The sequence below is a fragment of the Capra hircus genome, unplaced genomic scaffold (assembly GCF_001704415.2).
Source record: "Capra hircus breed San Clemente unplaced genomic scaffold, ASM170441v1, whole genome shotgun sequence".
NCBI classification, from domain to species: domain Eukaryota; kingdom Metazoa; phylum Chordata; class Mammalia; order Artiodactyla; family Bovidae; genus Capra; species Capra hircus.
The window spans coordinates 379061-392811 of NW_017189851.1; positions in this window are offsets into that span (position 1 = coordinate 379061).

Below are 13751 nucleotides of genomic sequence, written 5' to 3' on the forward strand. Positions count from 1 at the left end.
GGGGCCGGCCGTGGTTGAATCAGAGCTGTCACAGAGAGGCCCAGCCCGGCCCACAGGGGCGCGAGGACCTGCAGCCCCTCCCTTCCACTTTCTCGAGTCTCCTGAACACCTCCTGCGCACGAGCACCGTCCCCAGAACACCTGCCCTCCACCAGGGGCTGGCCTTTCAGGCGTGCCCTCGGCTGGGACGGTGACACCAAGTGATGAAGGATGTGATGCTTCAGCCCAAACCCAGGACGAAGCCCCGCACAGGAGCCCAGAGGCAGGAAAGGGCAGGAGGGGGCCGGCGGCCTCGGGATGATGGACGTGGCGGGCCCAGGCCTGCAGGCCAAGGTTCGAGGGGCACCAGGCTGGGCGGGCTTTGGAGCCCTGATTTCTGGCGAGGGGGCTCCCAAGCCAGCCCGCCAGCCAAGGCCACCTGTGCCTCTGCCGCTATTGTTCCGCCTTCCCAGGGGAAGCGCGGCGGGCCTGAGTCGGCAGAAGTCAGGGTATCTCGAGCAGCTGCCTGCTGACCCTGCACCGGGTCAACCCGGTGACCTTCCAGGGGCGATCTAAATTTAGGCTCCAGATTTCAGAGGACTGGGCTGTGGGAAGCCCTAAGTTAAGGGATTTTATTTTGGGAGCGGGGGCGGGGAGTGAGAAATAACACCCCTCTGTCTTCTGGCTTTGAAACAGTTAAGGACGTTTTCCTCGGGGCACTGAGCTCTGCTGGGCCCTTTCCTGGCACAGCTGGTGCTCCTGAGGCAGCTCCCCAGCAGTGCCAGGACTGCCCTGGGCCCACGGCGCCTCGTGTGGGGGGTGAGGGGGCCGCTGTGCCCATCCCAGGGTGCCGTGACAAACAGCTGGCGAGTCCACAGTTCAGACGAGGGATCGGGGCTCTCCCTGCCCCGTCCTGCCACTGATGAGAGGGAAGCCCCCCACGGTGGACGCCGCAAGGCTGGAGGGAGGCAGCCACCGAGCCGGACCCTCTGCGGCCCTTCCTGAGCCCTCCGGGTCCCTGAGACGGCCTCCCGGCTCCTGCGCCCCTCGCGGCTCACCCACGTCGCTCCCGTCAGAGCGGGCACCGCCAGCCGGCAGGCTGGCAGAACAGGAGGGCACTGCGGCTCCGCCTTCCCCAGCAGGGAGGGGAGCCCCCGGCGGCAAGGGGCCCTGTTGGAGCGTGCAGCCCCTGTGCCCGCGTGGTCGGCCCTGGACAGGGCTTCTCGGGGGCTCCGTGCGCTGGCGGCAGCGGCCTGCACCGCGTCCTGGCCTCGCTGCTCGCCCCAGCCCCCCCCCACCCCACCCCCCCCCCGTCCTCGGCGCGCCGCGTCCTGCAGCTGTCCTGTACTCTTTCCACTCAAGATCAGCGGAGAGACTCGGGACCCTTTTCACCCGGCTCCGTGTTATAAACAGCCCTTCTCTGCTAGGTCCCCCGCTGCCCCAGGAGCCGGGAGGGAGCCTGAGGGAGCCCTCTGCCCGCCCTTGCCCGGAGCGGGGCTGTGAGCAGCGTCCCAGTCCTGTGAAGTGGGGGTGTGATGGGCCCACCAAGGGCTGTCGTGGGGCTTAGTGAACGGCACTTCCTGTCTCAGGGTGGACGCTGGATTCACAGTATATTGGTGACGACCATCTTGGTGGTTATGCAACCATCCCTCAAGACACTGATCAGAAATAACAATTATTCTATTGTAAATAATGCCGCGGGGAACGTCATTATTCACGAGCCTTGGTATTTCAGATAATTTCCTCAGGAAAATCTCCTCCAAGTGGCACTTCTGGCTGACACCCCAGAGGGCGTGTCCCCTACACCCCTGTCTGCGTAGAAACTGCCCCGAGTGGCACTAGCTCTAGGCAGTCACGGCTTTTAAGCCTGACCGACTGCACACGTTCAAAACGGCACCTTACCTTAATCTGCGTGTCTCTGCACAGTAAGGAAGTCACATTTTCCCCCCAGTTCACACTGCTCAGCTTTATTTCCTCTTTGGTGAAGAGCCTTGGTGGTTTCTCTTGTTATATGCGGCGTATGCTGTTTCGCTGTTTTTTACTTAACCTATTAATGATTTTTTTTCAAAATGTCACAGAAGTTTGAATTTTTGAGTGTTCAAGTCTGTTAAGGTTTTCCCTATGCACTTTTTGTCTTTAGCCATCAAAAACTCCGTGTATATCCAGAAAATACAAGTAAGTCATGATTCCTTACAATTTTCCCCTGTATCTCCTCACGTCAAGGAGGGCTTCTGATTCTGACCAAGATGCCCAGGACTAATTGGAGAGTTTTGCTCAGGAGCAAAAACGTTAGGGGGTGCAGATGGGAAAGAATACATTTAAAGCCAGGACCACAGGATTATTCCATTTGAACAAGATTTTTTTTTAAGGGACTTCTGTTTTAGTTGCGGCGTGTGGAATCTCATTTCCCGACCGGGGGTCAAACCCGGGCCCCCTGCGCTGGGGGCCTGTAGTCTTAGCCGCTGGACCACCAGGGAGGTCTTAGTGGTCACCTTCGGAAGGCAATAACCTCCCAAGTTCCAATCCTGCCCTCGTCCCCACACTCTGGCTCTTCAGTGTTCACCCGTCACCTGCTGCAGGCCCCCACGCTGCTGTTCCTCTGCTCTCGGCGCCAGCGCGTGTGCAGGGTCTACCCTAGAGGACGCCCCCAACTCCTGCCTCCTCAGGACCACGCCTGGCTTGCCAGGCCGAGAGCAAAGGGCAGGAAGGGGCTGTGAACGCAGGCCTGCGCCCCCGCAGCTCCCAGCAGCCCGTCCTCAGATGCTATCGCAGCCTCTTGCTGGCATGCTCAGGCCCTCGGGAGCTGGCATCCAGACCAGCCCTGGTCCAAAGACGGGGTGAGTCAGAGCTGGATGGCCAGGCCCAGGCTGACCACACCAAGGACGCAGGGCGGTGCTCGCAGCCACAGCCCTTCCCGGGAGGCCGGTGTGGAGCATGTGAACTCACCCTCGGCTGCCCAGGTCGCCCCCTGCAGACACCCCCCTCCTCTCACGCTTTCACTGAACATGCACAAGCTGGGGCTGTCCCAGCGGGGCCTCCCTGCAGCAAATGGTGGCCAGCAGTGCCCACAACGCCCAGGATGCTGCCTCGGACGGCGCCTTCGGCTCTCGTTCCCCCCAGGCCGTGGCGGGATGCAGAAGGGCCGAGCACAGGGATCTGGCAGGCCGGAGGCTGCGGAGAAGAGCCGCCCCTCACACGCTTAGAGGAAAGGTGAAGGGGCCATCACGCGTCCGGGGGCAGGACAGACCCTGGGTGAGGGCAGAGGCGGGCTCTTCATTCCCAGAGGGGCCCCTGGGAATGAAGCTGGGAGGAGAGAAGCCGCCATTCCAGCAGGCATGTGGTCGCGCCTGGCTGAGGGACAGTGAAGTCTGGTCCTGCAGCTGGTTGGCCAGACTCGGCCGAGCCCAGAGCGCCCTCTTCCCAGGAGTTAGGCAGGGAGCCACTGGGACGGGATTCTCGGACTTCAGCGCACGTGAGGATGAGCCAGCGTGGCAATCGTATACCCGCGTGTCCCTAGATCCCACCGCAAATCCCAGCACTTGTGGCCGGGGCCTGGCAGCTGGTCTGAGGGCCTGGACCCACAGACCACAAAGCAGTGACTAAGCCACGAGGCTGAAGGTGCCTGCGCCAGCTTCCCGGGACGGAGCCCAGAGAACCTGGGTAGAGCCGGGGCGCTGGGCTTCCCCCGCGGGGTGGGGTCCATCCCCGGTCAGGGAACGCAGGCCCCACCTGCTGCAGCGCACCGCAGGAAAGGAAAGGACCCGGGTGCGTGTTTCCGAGTTACGGAGGTGGGCACTGCAAACAGGGAAGGGAGCGGCCTCCCGGGGGGACTGGAGCAGGGCAGGCCTGCTTGGGCTTCACTCTCCACAATCTCAGCTTTCTTTCCTCAAATGCAGCCGTGACCTTCATCATCGAAAGAACAACAAACACGAGCAGAAGCGACGGAGGAGTCAGGAGGGGGCGACTGGCCCACAGGCTCCCGGGCCTCCTCGGGCCTCGGCCAGTGGCTGCACGTGCAGTCTGGCACCCCCGCTACAGGGCGGGGCCCCCCTCCTTCAGCATGGACCACGCCCTCGCCACCGCCCTCCAGAGAAGTGGGCACTGGCACCTGAGTGCCAGCACGAGGAGGGCGCTGCCGTACGAGGGAGTCCAGAACCACCGCCAGGAGTCATACAGCCCTGACCTCTCTGGGCTGCAAGGGACCTTCCCGAGGTCGCACAGTGGCCCAGTCCTTCCCGGAACCAGCAGCCTTCGGGGCTTAAAAAGATAAGCATAAAATAAAAAGCAAAGCTTGCTCGGAAGCGGCTGTGGGCAGTTGGCTCGGCCTGCACCGTGGACTCAGCAGCCAGCCATTTCAGAGGTCGGCGGCGGGGGACACCAGACAGGATGTGCTGGGGAGCCACGTGGAGACGGCTGCTTCTGGGACAGGGATGGGTGATGACAGCCGTGTCCCCGGATAGCCGAGGGCTTGGCTCCCACCGGAGCCCCGGCTCCACAGGGCTGTTTTTGAGGTGAAGGTTATCGAGTCCAAAGCCGTCTCGTCCAAACCCAGACAGCCGCTATCCTGTCCACAAGGTAGACAGGGAGGTGTTACTCCTTCCCAAACATCCTGTGCCAGCAAAGGACAGGCTTCTGAATACAGGAGTCCAAAAATCTCCCCTTCCCCATGGAGCGGGAGTGCGGAGGGAGGGCTCAACGTGGGCAGCCTGGGGCCTGAGCCTCCGACGCCCCAGCCAGGGTGACGCTGTGCTCTGCTGAGCTGGTCGACCGACTGGGGAGTCAGCATCTGGGGGGTCCTCGGGATGCAGGGGAGGTCAGGGGCCGCTGTGGTAGAGAGGCTGCTCAGAGGACGCCGCAGAGGAGCGCGGGCTGGCGGCTGGCAAAGCTCCGGTGCAGGGGGCGGGGGGCATCCCTGTTTTCCTCTAACAGTGCTGCCACGCAGGCCAAGCCTGCCTCGCCCGGGGAACCCCACAGGCAGCACCGGATACGACCCCCTGCCGAGGCCGGCTCCAGCCCTCAGTGCCCTCACCCTGGCCTCGGGAGTGGGGCCAGCCAGCGCTGGCTCTTCCACGACGGATCGTGGCCAGGCGTGGGTCAGTATCTCCCACCTTCAGCTTCTCACCTGTCGAGCGGCTGATGGCTGCGCTCCAGGCATCGGCACGGCACCAAGACCCACACAGATTGCCCAGCCTGCGAGGTCAGGGACAGCAGCAGGAGGCACACTCACCTGGCGCTTGCCAGGCCCCCAGTGAGGTTTAAAATGGTTTTCTTTTTGGGCCACGCCTGCAATGCGGAGACCCCGCTTGCTTCCTGGGTCGGGAAGACCCCCTGGAGAAGGGAGAGGCTGCCCACTCCAGGACTCTTGGGCTTCTCTGGCGGCTCAGATAGTCACGAATCTGCCTGCGATGTGAGAGACCCCCAGTGTGATTCCTGGGTTGAGAAGATCCCTTGGAGGAGGACATGGCAACCCACTCCAGTATTCTTGCCTGGAGAATTCCCATGGACAGAGGAGCCTGGCAGGCTAAAGTCAACCGGGTCGCAAAGAGTCAGACCTGCCTGCGCGACTAAGCACCGCCCAGCTCGACAGGTGGGATCTTAGTTACCTGACCAGGGATCAAGCCCATGGCCCCCTGCAGTGGGAGCTCAGAGTCCTAACCACTGACCCACCAGGGAAAGCCCCCAGCATAGCTGCAGAAGCGCGACCCCTCTCTTCCTGCTGGCTGTGGACAGCTCAGTTTCCAGAGGCTGCCTGCATTTCCTGGCGCACGGTCCCCTCCAGGCCTGAAAGGGCAGCCGAGTCCCTCGGACACTTTGGCTCTCTGACCCTGTGCGCCTCCTTCCACCAAGCCTCTGACAGCTGCCTTCTGCCGCGCTGCTAAGGGTTCAGTGATTCTACCGCCTCCACCCAAGAAACCCAGGATGGGCTTTCCCCTCTACGATCGGGCAACCACACCCCTCGTTCCACCTGCAGAGGCTTACATAGCTGTGCGGAGAGCAGGGTTTGACTGACTGCGGGAGAGGAATCTGTGGTGTCTGCCGTTAGAGTTCTCCCTACTAGAGCTGGCCTTTGGGAAATTAAACCCAAAGACTGAGAAAGAGGGTAACAAAACTCACACGGGTGGGAACGGCATAGAGTGAGGGCTCTGAACGGACAAGATGGGGTTAAGTCAACGTGTGCTTTGTTCTGCAGAAACTGATGATTAAGTTGCAGAAAGTTCCAAACACCAGATGTCCCCAAAAAGTCACGGTGCATTCCAGCCAGTTAGATACCGCATCCCAAACAACCAATTAAGTAGCTACTTGCTTGCAGTTTTTGGCAAATGGGAGGAACCTCTGCTTTGGCCCCCAGGCTTAAAACAGGGCTTCCTAGGTGACTCGGTGGTAATTCCACGGATGGAGGAGCCTAGTGGGCTACAGTCCATGGGGTCGCAGAGTTGGACACGACTTGAATGACAACACACACGCGCGCGCACACGCACGCACGCACGCACACACACGCGCACGCTTAACAGCTCCCCTGGAGTTATCTTCGTCTCCCTACCTCTCACAAGTAAGAAACGCTTTAACAGAAGTACCTGGTGTGTTCACTGGCTGAGCCCTTCAAAGCGACTGATCCATTACGTGCGGTAACAAGAGGTCCAGAGCCAAGACAGGATTCCAGTCGTTCCGCCTCATCATGACTTCCTGTGGTCAGTCCTACTTTCGGCCACGTGAGAGGACGTGTGGCCCAACGGTGGCCCGCCGAGCTCCCGTGTCTCCCTGGTGATGGACAGCGGTGGCCACCCTTGCTGTGCCCATCTCCTGCAACCACACCCCGAGGAGGCACCCGCCCGGCCGCGTCCTTGCAGGCTTCGGGGAGTCCTTCGTGTATTTGGGCCTCCCTGGTGGCTCAGACGGTAAAGAATCCACTTGCAATGCAGAAGACCTGGGTTTGATCCTTATGTCAGGAAGATCCCCTGGAGGGCATGGCAGCCCACTCCATTATTCTTGCCTGGAGAATCCCCATGGACAGAGGAGCCTGGCGGGCCACACTCCATGGGGTCGCAAAGAGCTGGAGACCACTGAGCGACCAACACACTTCGTGGATTTTGGATAGAAGTCCTTTATCAGGTGTGAGTGTTGATTGCCGCTTGCAGGCTTTCTCTACCGCGGAGGCGGGCTTCAGGAGCTGCGCTCAGGGCTCAGCTGCTCCGTGGCACGTGGGATCTTCCTGGACCAGGGACTGAACTGGTGGCCCCTGCATTGCTAGGCAGACCCTCAGCCCCTGGGCCCCCCAGGGAAGCTAGCTCTGCCCTTCATTCTCTTAATGTGGTCTTTTCAAAGTTGATTTTCTCCAGGTTTCCTGAGGACTATTTACAGAAGGATCCCTCACCCTCTCGGGGCTGGAGCTCCATGAATCCCACCACCACAGCAAGACGTGGAGAACGGGCGCCTCCCCGCCGGGCAGGCCTGCTCTGCAGCCCTGGCCCAGGCTCTGCAGCCCTGGGCCAGGCTCGGGGCCTTCCCACGCGGGCCGCCGGCCGCCTCTGGCCGCCTCCGTGTCCCGCTCGTAAATCGCAGGGCAACAGGAAAAAGCCTATTAAACGTCCTGCTAGGCGCGCTAATAAAACCAGCAATAATGACACCAAAACGCTCGCGGAACAGCCCCCACCGCCGCGCGTTCCCTGATGACCGCCCGGCACCGAGCTCGCCACACGCCCGCGGGGAGCCGCCGCGACCCTTCTCAGCTGAGGAGTTGCCGAGCCCGGCCCTCCGGGCGCCGCAGCTGCAGCCTGAATCCCCGGCGCCAGGCGCGCCGCGCTGCCCAGCCCGGGAGGCGCAGACGGCCGGGCCCCGGGGGGAGACGCGCCTCGGCGGCCTTGACGCCGCCGCCCCATGGCTTGGGCACGTGCCCGAGCCAGGACTGCGCATGCGTGCGCTGTGCGCGGGGCTGCGTGACGCGTGCGTGGGGCTGCGTGACGCGTGCGTGGGGCGTGCGTGGGGCTGCGTGACGCGTGCGTGAGGCTGCGTGAGGCCTACGTGGGGCTGCGTGGGGCAGCGAAGGAGCGTGCAAGACGCGGGGAGCTGTCCAAGGTGTCGCGTGCGCCACGGAGGAAGCCGCGTGGCGCCGGGGAGCAGTGGGGTGGCGGGCGCCGGCCCCTAGGACTCCGCGGGTGCCCATCAGCGCGAGGCCCCAGCCAGCTGTGGCGAGCGAGGGCCTCACCGCCCGGCCAGGGCCCAGCCAGGTCACCTGCAGGACGGCCACCTGCACGCGCCGAGCCACCCGCGGTGCTGGTGACGCAGTAGAGGACCGGATGGCGCAGGCCTGAGTCCTGCGCGGAGGCGGGGGCGTCCGCATTGACTCCTCCCGGGGGCAGTCCTCCGAAATGAGCCTTGGGAGGTGGGCCCGGGACGCTCCCAGCAGGGCATCGTGCTGGCCACCGTGTGGGGAGCCGTAGGCAGGCCTGCACGGGGAGGTGGCGGGAGGGCGTGCAGGGCCTCGGAAGCGCCTGTGGGTGGGAAAGGCTGCCGAGGGTCCTTGGGCATGGAACTCACGTCAGATGTGTGCTTCAGAAGCCTGCCTCAGGAACCAGACAGGAAGTGTAATTGTACAAGGGGATGTTGGAGGAAGGAAGCGAGCCTCATAGTCCCGGGAGTGATGAGGGCCCGAGCCTGGGCGGGTGGTGTGCAGGCGGATGCAAACAGGATTCCAGAGAGACTGGGGATGATAATGGTCAGGTCTCAGCACCGCCCCCCTCACAGCTGAGCCTAGGATGACATCTGGGCCTGGACAGTCAGGGTAGTAAGTCAGTAAGACGTGCGCCTATACCGAGTGCAGACTCCGTGCCGGGCACTCAGCCACCGAGAGATCTAGTCTCTACCCTCCAGGCATTTGTAGTTGGACGGAGATGATTATATCTTCATGCAAGTGGGGTGGAGCATTCCAGGGGTTTCTGCCTGAGCCTGTGATGGAGGCAAGGGGGGCTTCCTGGGAGGAGGTAGGCCCAAGCTTCAGGGAAACTAGAATTCCCAGGCACTGTGGGTATCTGAGGCATAGAAGGCGCATGAGCAGGAAGGCCAGGCCATCTGTGAGCTGCTCAGAGCTCTAGGAGCAGGTGCCAGAGCCTAAAGCGAGGAGGACTAGTAGAAGGTCATGGTGGAGGCTGAAGTGGGGGGTTGGAGCTGAGTTTCATTCCCCAGGCGTGGGGGAGCCACCACAGGGCCTCGTGCGGAGGAGGGCTTGTTCACACCTGGCTTGGGGCATCTTGTGGGGGGGCTTGTGGGTAAACAGCTGCAAAGGAAGAAGCTTGTAGGGAGAAGCTGTGGCAGGAGGTGCCAGGGACCGAGCGGGCACCGAGGGTGGGCAGTGGTGGCCGGGAGCAGGGTTGCCACGGTGAGTGCAGGAAGACAGCTGGTGTGGGGGCATTGGGGGCTGGGCAGAGGAGGAGGCGGGGTGCGTGGGGCGCTGGGACATCCCAGTGGGGATACCTAATGACAGGTTGCTAGCCGAGCGGCATGGCAGCTCACTTAAACCTTAGGAAGCTTGCTTCTTCGCACGCAGATGGCCGTGGCTGCCCCCACCTCATAATGTCACGTCCTGAGTGCTGGACCACTTCAGTGCGAAATGCTCAGGAAATACAGGCAGAGGTGCAGGTTTGGCTGGCATTCCCATGAAGCTCCCAGCAGAGAGGCAGATGAGCAGAGGGCGGTTCCTCCAGCTGCAGGGCAGGCCAGAGGCTGCCTGGAGATAGTGCTGGTGGCAGGGGAGCTGAGTGCTGCTGTGTGTCCGGAAGGCCTTGGCAAGGCCAGCTTTGAAGTAAGAGACTGGGCCTCTAAGCTCTTCTGTGGTGTCGGAACCTGATAGTCACCCACATGCCTCTGTCCTGTGCCCAGAGGAGCTGACTCTGAGATTCTCAGACGCTGGCTTAATCTGGGAAGGCTGCGGCCCACCTGCCTGCTGCTGCCCTCTCCAGTCACCCGCAGTCCGGGGGGTGGTCCTGGAGACATGCTCAGCTCCCTGTGTTCCCGCTCAGTGTCTGGCTGCGGGAGTCTGTTGGGAGAAGCTGTGTGGCCTGGATGTGTGAGCGTGTTGTTAGTGGCCCCTCACTCGCGTCCGAGCCCGCCAGGCTCCTCTGTTCATCGGATGCTGCAGGCAAGAATACTGGAGTAGGTAGCCATCGTCTTCTGCAGAGCATCTTCCCGCCCCAGGGATCGACAGGTCTCCCGCAGTGCAGGCAGATTCTTTCCTGGCTGAGCCATCACAGAAGCCCAATCTGGATTTGGCCCTAATAAATCTCTGAGTGGGTTATTGGGCTTTAAAAAAAACACCACCACCTTCTCTGCGCCTTTAAATATTGACTATTGAAAGATCTTGTTGCTATAACTTGTTCTCCTTCAGTGTACCTCGGGGGCAGGGGTGTTTGGCTGAGTTGGAGGGGTGTGTGCCCCGAGACCCTGCTACTGCCCCGCGGTGGCTGCCAGAGCTCACAGCTGGGAAATGATTTGTGACCCCTGAGGATAAACATATTTGTCCCTGTCCATTACAAAACCCGCATGGGCCATCAGCTCCTCCCAGTCGCTGCGGTTCACCCTCCCCACTGGGTCTCCACACTGTGACCTGTGGACACGGGGCCTGTGGCTTCACTTGTGTCCTCTGGGGCCCCAGTTCTGAGTCTGCGCCCTATGTCTGGGGGCCACGGCGGCTCAGCCCCTGCAAGACTGGGCTTTCCTGTTTTCGTCTTTCCCCGTTTACTCTGTGGGCGCCCTTTGTTTAGGGGAGAAAAAATACCCATGAAGGAAGCTCCCCGGAGGGTGAGCAGGTGCGCAGGTCAGCCAAGTAGGCGACTCGATGGGGTGCGTCTCTTTGTGTTCGTCCGGGTCGGGAAGGGTGTGACGGCGTGCTGTGCTCGGAGCGATGTGGCTCACAGCCAAATAACTTTACCACCTGAGCGGTGAGGCGGCCTTGCCAGGGGTCCAGCCGCGGCCTCCGAGACTCAGAGCAGGCAGGCCTGGCGCTCATGGTGGCTGGGGCGCGCACTCGTGTGCTCCGGGCGCCCTGTGAGTATCTACACACAGCTCCTCAGCACGTGCACGCGTGTGTGTGAAGGCACATCTGTGCACATGTGCGTGGGGGCAGGCAGACAGCTGGCTGCGGCGGAGCTGCTGTGGCTGGATGGCCGCCACCTCTGCTTTTGTGCACGTGTGAGAATTCCAGAATAGAAAGTTTGAAAAATATTGTTGTTGTTCAGTCGCCCAGTCCTGTGTGATTCTTTGCGACCCCATGGACTGCAGCACGCCAGGCTTCCCTGTCCTTCACTATCTCCGGGAGTTTGCTCAAACCCATGTCCATTGAGTCAGTGATGCCATCCAACCATCTCATCCTCTGTCGTCCCCTTCTCCTCCCACCTTCAGTCCTTCCCAGCATCAGGGTCTTTTCCAATGAGTCAGTTCTTCCCATCAGGTGGTCAAAGTACTGGAGTTTCAGCTTTAGCATCAGTGCTTCCAATGAATATCCAGGACTGATTTCCTTCAGGATGGACTGGTTGGATCTCCTTGCAGTCCAAGGGACTCTCAAGAGTCTTCTCCAACACCACACTTCAAAAGCATCGATTCTTTGGCACTCAGCTTTCTTCACAGTCTAACTCTCACATCCATACATGACCACTGGAAAAACCATAGCTTTGACTAGATGGACCTTTGTTGGCAAAGTAATGCCTCTCCTTTTTAATATGCTATCTAGGTTGGTCATAGCTTTTCTTCCATAGAGCAAGCGTCTTTTAATTTCATGGCTGCAGTCACTGTCCACAGTGATTTTGGAGCCCAAGGAAATAAAGTCTGCCACTGTTTCCTTTTACTCCCCATCTATTTGCCGGGATGTGATGGGACTGGATGCCATGACCTTACTTTTTTGAATGTTGAGTGTTAAGCTAGCGTTTTCACTCTTCTCTTTCACCTTCATCAAGAGGCTCTAAAGATGTGTGCAGACCTGCGTGCAGAGCCCGGGTGGGAGGCGAGGGCACTGTGAAAGGGGCCACGTAGAGGAGCTGCAGCGTAGCCCTTCGTCCTAGGGGGCAGGAAGGGGAGGCTCACAGAGGGAGGCTGGGAGGCCTCCAACACACACATCCTGCCACAGCGAAGCCAGGACGGGGAGGAGCCTCCCCACCCGCCCTTCTCTGCACACGCGCTTTAGGAAGCGCAGCGGGGTGCATGGCTTCGTGCCAGGTGCGAGCAAAGAGCCTCCTGTAATCACCTTAACGGTGAGCCAAGCCCGTGAAGATGCCACAGGGGCCCCGGCTGTGACCTGAGCGCGGGGCCCCACCGCTGGATTTCCTCAGGATGGCCTTCCGCAGTTCAGGGACTGAGGTCACAGGATGCCTACAGTCTGTCAAGATCCCTGAGTGGTGCCCGGCCCCCAGGGAGAGCCCTGCCTTCCCTGGCGCCATCTCCTTGTCAGCAGTGCTATCCCTGCAGGCTGGTTCAGGGTGAAGACTCCCGGTCTGTTCCTGTGATGGAGAAAACCCTCAAATTGTAGACCTCCGCGTCCAGAGCTCTGTACATTTCCGCTTTCTTTAAGCTGACATTTCCCCTTCACTAAACCCTCTGTGGTCATCGCTTGCTGATGTATAGAAATGAACGCGTCATACTGCACACTTTGAGCTGACATAGCGCTGCCTGCTAACGCCTCAGTAAAATGGGAGGAAGAAGGATGAAACAGGCGTTTACTGGGTGAAAGTGCATACGCTGTGCTGGGGCTGCTGCGGGCTTTCGCAGCTCTGTGGTCCTGGCGTGCCTGCTGTCCTTTGCAGTTCCCCCGAGCTCCCGCCTGGCACACAGGAAGTCTGCCAGGAAAAACTCTGCCCTCGCCCGCCCTCGTGGGAGCTGGCGGGTCACTTCCTTGTTCTTTCCCATTATTATTGTTTGTTAAGTTCGAATGGTGCTGATGACCGGGCATTAAGGTAGTTTCTCTAAAACATCCTTTTTAATTATTAAAGGTTTGTTACAGCAACATCTGTAAACCAGCAACAAAGATCGCGTCCCTCACGCTCCCTCCGTCCTTCCGTAAGAGCTGCCTTCGTTCCCCACGTTCTCTGGTCTTGGCACTCACGCCAATGCGCCATTGGAATCACTACGTTTGGACACTTTAGTCTGCTCAGGTCATACACTTTTTTCCACGTGACATTATTCTTAATAATTATGTGACAATCTGTCAGGTTAGTATGTACAATTTATCCAGACATTCTTCTACAATTGACAATTTTGCCTAATTTTTCACCATCATGAATTTCATTTTATTCAGCTCTTCTTGGCTCAGGGGCTTCCCAGGTGGCGCTGGTGGTAAAGAACCCACCTGCCAGCACAGGAGACAGGAGAGACACCGGTTCAATCCCTGGGTTGGGAAGATCCCCTGAAGGAAGAAATGGCAACCCACTGCAGCATCCTTGCCTGGAGAATCCTGTGAACGGAGGAGCCTGGCGGGCCGCCATCCATGGAGCGGGGTCGTGAAGAGTGGAGCAGAAACCGCAGTGACTCAGCACACACGTGGTTCCTGGTTATGTGCAGCTCGTAAAAATTACAGGTGTAAGTTTAAGAGTTTAATTAAAGCTAGCACTGGACTCAATCACTTCAAGTCGCTGGAGTGATTCGCTGCTTTATTACCGAAACTCCTCTTCGTCATTCTCCTCGGAGCTTTCCCAGGTGCGTCAGGCTCAGGGCTCTGGCCCAGGTGCTGCCATCCGCCTTTGTCCCTCACGCCCGGCTTCTGGGAGGGCTCAGCAAGAACGCTGGCAGCTGCGT